Source organism: Callorhinus ursinus, unplaced genomic scaffold (assembly GCF_003265705.2).
Source record: "Callorhinus ursinus isolate GAN/ISIS: 27379988/994484 unplaced genomic scaffold, GSC_fseal_2.0 scaffold1, whole genome shotgun sequence".
NCBI lineage: Eukaryota > Metazoa > Chordata > Mammalia > Carnivora > Otariidae > Callorhinus > Callorhinus ursinus.
The window spans coordinates 145,397,800-145,407,634 of NW_027397063.1; the positions used below are offsets into that span (position 1 = coordinate 145,397,800).

Below are 9,835 nucleotides of genomic sequence, written 5' to 3' on the forward strand. Positions count from 1 at the left end.
AGAAAGAAGAAAGAAAGAAAGAAAGAAAGAAGAAAGAAAGAAAGAAAGAAAGAAAGAAAGAAAGAAAGAAAGAAAGAAAGAAAGAAAGAAAGAAGGAAGGAAGGAAGGAAGGAAGGAAGGAAGGAAGGAAGGAAGGAAGGAAGGAAGGAAGAAAAAGAAAGAAAGAAAGAAAGCTTTACCAAAAATGTCATATAGAAGCTGAGGCTCAAAGACACCCTTAGTTTTTAAAATATTGCATCAAGCTCAAGTACGGTTTATTCCAGGCATAAAAGGATAATTCAACATCAGAAACACCAGCAACAAAATTGACCTCATTAATAGACTAAAAGGGAAAGAAAAATATACAATTGTCTCAGTTGACATAGGAAAAGAATTTAATAAAGTTCAGTAACTATTTCTGGAAAATTAAGTCTCCTAGCAAACCAGAAAGAGAAGAGAACTATGAGTAGACAGAAATGCATTTCAAGTATGCTCACTATCTCTATTATTGTTTCACATAATACTGGAAGCCTTGACACGTAGTACTGGAAGTCAAGGTGGGGAGGGAGTAAGATGTTAAGATCAGAAGGAAAGAGACAAACACGAATTATCTGTGCGTGATGTGATCACTGGCATAGAAAAAGCAACAGTGGGGGGCGTGGGTGGCTCAGTCGTTAAGCGTCGTCTGCCTTCGGCTTAGGTCATGATCCCAGGGTCCTGGGATCGAGCCCCACATCGGGCTCCCTGCTCCACAGGAAGCCTGCTTCTCCCTCTCCCACTCCCTCTGCTTGTGTTCCCTCTCTAGCTGTGTCTCTCTGTGTGTCAAATAAATAAATAAATAAATAAAATCTTAAAAAAAAAAAAAAGAAGAAGAAGAAGAAAGAAAAAAAGAAAAAGCAACAGTAACACAGTTGACCAAGGTTGCTGGATACAAGATCAACTTACAAAAGTAAAAATCAGGGCACCTGGCTGGTTCAGTCTGCAGAGTCCGCAACTCTTGACCCTGGGGTTGTGAGTTCAAGCCAATGTTGGAGGTACAGGTTACTTAAAAAAGAAAAAAGTTTAAAAAATTTCTTTAAGTCAAAATAATTTCTTTCTAACTTAGTAATCAACTAAAAAATATAATAAAAAAATAAGATAACCTTCACAATAGCAACAAAAAGCATAAAACATCTAGAGATTTTTACTAACAATTCACTATGGAAGAAATTTTCAAGTTTTCATAAAGGAAAAAGAGTTACAGAAATGAAGTCACGTTCCACAGTTTTGAATAGGCTCACATTTTAAGCATGTCAATTCTCTACCAAATAATTTATAAAATCTCTGTAATCACAATACAAATTGTATTTGATTTTTTAAGTTACTTACTCACCTCAATCGACTCTATGAAAGAAGAGAAGTCCATGAGAAAGCTAAATCAACTTTGAAAAAGAAGAAAGAAAAAGATTGAGAATTTACTAAAGCTATAATTACAAACTACAACTCATGTTAGAGAAAAAGTAGACAAATAAAAATGGAGCAAGTGTATCTCTGGGACAAGTATATACACACACACTCCACACTTAATAAAGGTGACACCATAAATCAGTGAGAAAAGAAGAGATCGCTTAGGAGGTGGTATTGGTAAAATGGACTTATTATTTTAATTTTTTTTATTTGAGAGAGAGAGTGAGAGAGAGAGCCAAAGAGGGGGGAGGGTCAGAGGGAGAAACAGACTCCCTGCTGAGCAGGGAGCCCGATGTGGGACTCGATCCCAAGACTCCGGGATCATGACCTGAGCCAAAGGCAGTCACTTAACCAACTGAGCCACCCAGGCGCCCTGGACTTATTATTATAGAAAAAAAAACTGGGATTCTATATAACACCACATCCAAAAATGGATGCCACGTGGATGAGTACTGAATTGTGAAAGATAAAATTATGAAGTTAATAGATTAAAAATAGAATACTTTGTCACCTAAAGGATAGGCCTTCTTAAATAAACCCCAAGTGTACAAACCACAAGGCAAAAAATTATTAAAAAATCATGAATTTGCCTTGCTTTAAACATGAATTCTTTCTGGTCCACAAAGAATACTGTGGATAAACTTGACAGTAGATTGGGAGAAGAAAGTTGTACTGTCCAAACTGACCAGGGACTAATCTATATACAGGGAACATTTGCAAAGAAAAAGAAAAAGATAGCAATCCCAGCAGAGAAATGGACAGAAATATGAATGAGGTGATTTATACAAAAGGAAATTCAAAATACTGTTGTTGAAGTGATGTTCAAACTCCATCATCGGAGAATATAAATACAGTAAAATATCATTTCACCTCAGTTAAGACTAGAAAAACTTGGCATCTGGATAAATTCTCCCACAAAGGTCCATAATATCAAAATACTCCAGGGAGTGGGAGGCCACCTGAGCGCCCATCATTGCCACAGTGGGTAAGAGGTACAACAAAGGGAAGAGTTCCATGCAGTAAAACACAACATTAGCAGCAACAGATAGAATGTAAATGGCAGATACAGGTGGGGCTTTTAAAAACGGCCTTAGTGAGAAAAGCAAGGAACAGATTGAGATCTAGTCCAAAGCACCACTTACATAAACTTAAAATACAAGTGCATAAAACAATAATGCAGAGAATAGAGGGTGTGGCAACAGACAAAAGGATATACTGTAAAATCTGGGAATTTTTTTTATGGACAGAGAATGGAATTAGGAAAATGAGACTAAAGAGAATAAAATAAGTAAAATAAATAAATGCATGAATGGGAGAAACAGAATGTCTTCAAATCATTTGGTAATTTGCTATTTTTCCTTCCCATTAAGTGATGCCACAGGCCACTAATAATTTCCAAGGAAAAATTTTACATCTTTATTTTAAGTTACCAAATCATGGATGATGTGTCTGTGATGAGCGAGGTGTCACCAAATAACAAAACATAAACCTTTAATTGAAATGTAATTTTCAGTTTCATGTGAAATAGAATGATATGTGGTCCTAGAGCCTTCACTGTAACATGGGGAATACTTTGAATTAGGCCTTAGGAATTCTACAAACTTTGCAAGAAAATTAAAAGGAAAAACCAACACTTCCTTTCCTCATCAATTTGTTATCCTGATTTTTTTTCAAGTATTTTTAATCCTATATTTTCAAACTCTGGACCTAGATTTTTTTTTTATAACTTGACTGAAGTCGAAGATACACATGTACTCCCTACAGTGTGCCCCCTTGGAATATGCAAGAAGATTAAACAGATTGCAAAATAAAAACCCCATGTGTGCCAAACACGTGGGTGTATCCACTTCTTAATTCTGCATAACCAACATGATTTTGTCTAAAGCACAATTTCAGTGTGGAGAAAATACAAATGAGAACTTCAAAGACACTCTGTAAATGCTCATCAGTTTACTAATATTGAATATTTCTTATGCCTTCTGCTGCCTTGAATAGGAAGACTTTTACTTTCCTTGTAGTGCTTGTTGGTAAAGAAGAGAATATACTCTTAACAGTACGTGTTAGAAGCTTTGTGACCAGAGATGGATATCCTGAGAGCACCAGGAGGTCCAGAGAGTCCCTCAAGACCCACAGTGGCAACCTGCTTCTGCTTCTGTTTCCTGGTAGCTTCTGCCTGTGCCCTGCTGGGGCTGATTCCCACTCTGTCTGCTTCCATGAGCATCCCTGCTGCGAACTGCTCCCACCAGAGCTCTGCATGCCCACAGGGGTCCCAAGCTGGGGGCAGCTCTCTGCCAATCTCCTGTTGAGCGTACCAGCCTCTACAACTACTGACCTTTCAACTGGGGCAGAGAAAGTTTCTCTTCTGTGATTTCTGATCATTTATAAGGAGTGTTCTAAAACATAAAGTTGCCAGACAAATGTTTAAGAACATTCTCATTTGTAAGCAGATAAAGAACATCATTTGAATTCAAAAGGTAAATGTACTCGTGTCAAACGAGTTCTACTGTAATCATTAAAGGAAGCCTGGAAGCTCTTTACCAACTATTAGAAACACTCACAGGTTGGGACACCTGGGTGGCTCAGTTGTTAAGTGACTGCCTTTGGCTCAGGTCATGATCCCAGGGTTTTGGGATCGAGCCCCGCATCAGGCTCCCTGCTCCACAGGAAGCCTGCTTCTCCCTCTCCCACTCCCACTGTTTGTGTTCCCTCTCTTGCTGTGTCTCTTTCTGTCAAATAAATAAATAAAATCTTAAAAAAAAAAAAAAAGAAATGCTCATAGGTTAGAAATTTCAGCTTTTTTAAAAACACGTCTCATGGTTCAAAGGGTTCACCAAGGTGGGCCCTTCCCACAGCCCTCATTCCACCACACAGCCCCCAAAACTGGGTGAATTAACCATGTCTGTGGGTAGGGATCTGCCAGGGTGAATAAATTCACCAGCCTGATAGGTAGAGAGCCTTCCCCAGTCTCCCTCACAGAAGCTCTGTCCAGTCTTACACTTGCCAACTTTGTGGAGCCCTCAAGTCACCTACATTCTCAGAATTCTCAGACCTCGGAACAGTTGCCAGCTCAGAAAGAATACAAGTTGAATATGCAATCTAATTATGTTTTTATTTAAATTCCAGTGTTCTGCTCTGCTCAGAGCCCTCCTGTCCCCCCTGGGCCCGCCAGAGCCGATCTGAACAAACCCCAGAGCAACAATACCCTGGGCCACCTACCTGAGTTACTACCCCCTTCACGGCTTCCACCAACCTTTGGGGTAAGGTGAATTTACCAAGGCATTTAAAAAAACAGGGTTTTTTTTACACTTTTCAGATGTCCTTGCAACTCTCATTCCAAATATTCTCTAAGAAGACTAATCTCATTCATTTACAAATGGAAATTATAAAAAGCTTGAACCCTTTAAGTTTACAGAACTTCCAGGAAGGATGAGACTTCCTGGGAGACAAACTCACAGGCCTGTCTTCCTACTCTGGCCCCTCTGTCACAGGATTACTGGTCTCTCCCCCCTCTCTCAGTTCATGATTTATACAAGTATTGTTCAAATTGGGCATTGTTCAAAACTAAAGAAAGAAAAGCCACCAATATACCTACCATCTAACATTAACCATATTAATATTAATGATTAATTTAGCAAATAATATTAATATATGTAATATTTCATTCCATGTGCATATATGCATTTTCATATACTCTATCATATAGAAAGCTTACTAGGTTTTGTTTTTTTTTTTTACTGTAAGTGTAGTCGCCACTTGTTACCATATGTTATCACATTGTTGAGTATGTTTCCTATGCTGTACTTTTCATCTCCATGACTTATTAATTGTATAACTACAAATTTGTACCCCTCAATTCCAATCACCTATTCATTGTATCCTGCTTTGCTTTATGTCAATATTATTTTCTAAGCATCACATATTCTTATCACATAATCACAGATTTTAATAGCCACAAAAAAATTCATTCTATGGATATACTGTAATGATTAACTTCATTCAATTATAGAAGCAGTATGTGAAGTACAGGCTTTTAAAAATAGAAAAAGAAATAAGAATCACCCACCCTACCAATACCAAGTTAATATATTGGCATTTGCCTCTCTAGATTTTTTTAAGAGCACATAAATATAAATAAATAAAGAGGAATGTGGATTCTACTAGATCTCTTACTTTGTCATCCAGTTTTAATTAAAAATTATGTTAAATGTTTTTAATTTTAGTGAATATTTTTCTGTTCTTATTTTAATTATTGTTATATTTCATTGTATGGGTATACCATGAATTTCTTACTTAGACATTTAATGAGTTTTAATTACTAGCCATTATTAATAATACTTAATACATAAAACTTCATATGCATACCCAAGTAGTTCATTAATAAAAAGTCCTAGAAGTGGTAGTGCCAAAGATCACTCTAAAAGTTGAGACTTTTCATTCATATTGACCAATTTTCCTTCCAAAAAATTACTCAGTACCACCATCAACAGTTTTTAAGTGTGCTCATATCTCACATTTTAAACAATCCTTGACATAATATATTTAGTTTTTCAATATACCCAAAATAAAATATTTCATTATTTGAATTTGTATTTGTTTAATTACCACAAAGGTTGAGTTTTTTCATACTTTTCTTAAAATCATCCAATTTGTTCTTCCATTGTTCACCTTTTATCATTGACTTATAGGTTTCTTTTTTCTATTAAAGATATTAATATCTTATAGCATGTATATTATAACTATTTTCTTTAATTTATCATTTCTCCTCTAGTTTTTTACTATTTCTATTTTTAATGCTTCTATACTAAAATATAAATTTCAGGACTTTGGGTTCTGGAAACATGGTAGACTGGGCTAACACAACCCTCTCCCAGCTCTAATCAGTACAACCACACAGAAATAGTAGAGTAAAAGAAAAAAATTAAATACATTGCTTAGATTAAAAGAAAAGAGAAATTCCTTGTAGCTAAAAGCAAAGGGACAAAATAAAGCCATGTGCTAATATCATGACACTCCAGAAGAATGCCAGAATGAACATAAGCACTATAGAACATGTATCTTAATAGTTCCATAGGAATGGCAGATATGACTTTGGATCCAAAGAAGGTGAAGAGCAAAACAGAAATTGTTCCCTAACCACCAGATAATGGAAAAGTTATCATCTTCATAAAAGAGAAGACTAGCTCAATCAAATGAAAACCCACTCAGTAGTAACTCTCCCACAATCCAGCACACATGGATTTCCCACACGAAAAAAGAAAGAAAAAGTAAGGAAAAAAAATCTCTGCTGAAGATGAGCTCACAGTTCAAAATTACAAACCACACTCACTACTCACTATGACAGTGACCCTGTGTATACCAAAAATGGGCATAATAGAACTTGTGAAAAAAAAAACAATGTTAGAAGACTCCTAGATTATCGATTATCTTTAAAATGATTAAAAACATAAAAGAAAATCATATGGAAAACAACAGAAAAATGTGAAAAAGAATTGGCAAATGAACTTTCAGAAATTAAAATTTCACTGTACAAGATCAACAAACATAACTGAAAATTTAATTAATTGGAGAAGAGAGATGAAATTAATGAGACAGAGAGGTGGAAAATGTCAAACAGAACTTTTAAAAAAGAGAAAAGTAATATTCCAAAAGATAATGGATGAGACTCTTCCAGAATTAATGAAAGACATGAATCTTCAGTTAAGGTATCCTAAGATCTAAAAATTATAAATTTTTAAACACTAGCTCTAGGCCTATTTAGTGGAACCCCAGAACATCAAAGTCAAAAAGAAGCACCATAAAAGGAACTTGAGAAAAAAATAGATTATCTATAACATCAACAGGAAACTGATAGCTAACTTCTCACCAGTGACAATAGAAGAAAAGAACACAATAGACCAATACCTTTAAAGGACTAAGGGAAAATAAATATCATCCCATCTAATGACCTAAAGTTCTATATGCAGCTAATACATGACTCAAGGAAGAGGGGGAAATAGTCATTATCAGACAAAAACCAAGGAAGTGAAAATTCACCTGTCATAACAGAAATATATATTAAAGGAAATAATGCAAGAAAAGAAAAGAAAGAGCATATTTATGTGCTCTTAAAAAAATCTATAGAGGCAAATGCCAATATGAATTTTCATTCATATGAATGAAAAATAAAATTAATAACAATAATGACTTATTTTGTTGGATCCAAGACAGGTAGAACTAAAATACTATTAAAAAGAAACATAGGTATGAAAACAGGAAAAATCAGAATTAAAATGTTCTAAAGATCTTGAATTATTCAAGATAAGGTTGTTGTTGTAGTTGTTGTTTTAATTAACCATGCATCTTAAAAATTAAAATCTAACCAATAAAAGAATAGAAATAGAGTGAATAAATTTCAAACATGGCTGAAGCTAAAAAAGGGCGATAAAGAATATTTTATTAACCTAAGAGACAGTAGGAAAGAAAAAAATGCAGAGAAAAAGCATGGTAAATAGGAAACATTAAATAAGATGGTAGATATAACTTCAAACCCATTCATAACCATATGAATTAATTGGACTTAATGTATTAATTTAAAGAAAAACAGAAGTTCTCATATTGAATATTTATAAATCTAGCCATATGCTATTTATCAAAGATTCACCTGAAACATAATGACATATAAATGTTAGAAGCACATGGATGAAAAAAGATATTCTGGGCATATCCAACTAAGCGGGGAGGGGGAAAGCCTGGTGTAGCATCATGAATATCATAAAAGGAAGACTAAACAAAAAATACAGACATAGATATATATCCATGTAGATAGAGATATACTACCCTTATATAAAGAGAGAAGGAGCAATTCACCAATAAGAATAATAACTCATACTTGTGAAGCACTTACTATGTGTCAGACACTGTTCTTGGTGCTTTTTACAGATATTAATTTATTTAATCTTCACAGTGATCTTCACAGCATAGCCCATTTTACAGATAAGAATACCGAATTACAGGAAATAAATCACCTTCCCAAGGTACAAAGCCATGATTCAAACCCAGGCAGCCTGACTCCAGTGTCTAAACTCTGTATTTTTTGCTAGTAACACAGCTTCCAAATATATGAAGCACACATTTACAGAATTGCAAAGAAAAATTAGCAAATCCACGGTCATAATAGGAGTTTTAATATGCATTCCTCAGTATCAAATTAAGCAAATAAAAAATAGTGAAGATATAGAACACAATTAAAATACTTGATCTAATGACTCTATATAAAACTCTATTTCCTACAGTTAGAGAATACATATTCTTTTTAAGCAGCATGAAACATTTATAAAAATAGATCACATAAAAGTTTGTAAAGCAGTTTGCTATAAATTCCAGAGAATAAAAAACATAGAGGCCATGATCTCTGACTACAATGTAATTAAATTAGAAATCAATGACACAAAGATAACCCCAAATAACCCATATGTTTGGACTTTTAAAACACACTTTTAAGTATATTAAGGGTCAAAGGACAAATCATAATGTACATAATAAAATCTTCAGAAAAAAATGATGACAAAATCCTGCATGTCAAAATACTGTTACGGAAGTTGGCTAACATAGTATGTAAATGAGAGTTTTATATTCTTAAATGTGTATATTAGAAATGAAGGAAGTTTCCAAATTTATGAGCTCCGTTGTGCAACTAAAGATAGAAGAAGAAAAACTCAAGAAGATATAAGGAGGGAGAAAATGACCAAGTAAGAGTAACATAAAATAGAAAAATTCCGGTAACTTGTCATTTCTAGAAGTTGTTACAAAATTAATTCTGAGGAAGAAGAGTGTGAGCTACCCCACACACAAGGCTGGGAGATCAGAGGTCTTCATTCCCCACTGTGTGATCTTCAGCAGGGTTCTTAACCTCTCTGGGCTGCTGTTTGCTCAGTTAGTCAGTCAGATGAACTCAGTGTGTCCTCCTTCAGAGACCATACACCACAAGGGATGGATGTGAAATCATAAAGCAAGTGACAGCTAAGGTGTTGCTGATAGGAGAAATCTCGTTGGTCTTGATGCAATAACTTCACAATATCACCAGAAGTGAGGTGACATATTCTAAGGACAGCTCCTCTCTTGTGCCACCTGACACTGGTCTAGGAAAATCCTAGAAAATTCCCAACTGAGCAAGGAGACCATTGTTATTCAAAAACCTGTTCCTGGGGAATTTGTAACTAGCAGCTGTAGAGGTTCTAAGTCTACTGGATGCCATGGGAGTCTGAAGTCCCAAGTGTATGGCAAGTTCAAGGCATATATAGAGGTCTCAGTAAATAGTAAATATTCAAAAATATTTTTTGAATAAATGAATTAAGATGAAAATGCAAGGTGATGTATGAAAGGAAGTATTAATCTAGATTTTAGAATAAGGCTAGTTTAATTAATCACTTTG

At 34.9% G+C, this 9,835-nt stretch overlaps 1 long non-coding RNA gene across 1 annotated transcript in view; it reads right to left on the bottom strand.

Moving 5' to 3' along the window:
* LOC141371563 (uncharacterized) overlaps positions 1–9,296 on the bottom strand; it is a 14,439-nt gene extending 5,143 nt beyond the window's left edge. Inside the window, exons 1-3 of the long non-coding RNA XR_012376623.1 lie at positions 9,245–9,296; positions 1,352–1,400; positions 925–1,023 (exon numbers count right to left, since the gene is read on the bottom strand). This is a non-coding gene — a long non-coding RNA (uncharacterized lncRNA). The remainder of the gene's footprint in view (positions 1–924; positions 1,024–1,351; positions 1,401–9,244) is intronic.
* Positions 9,297–9,835: the final 539 nt, after the last annotated feature.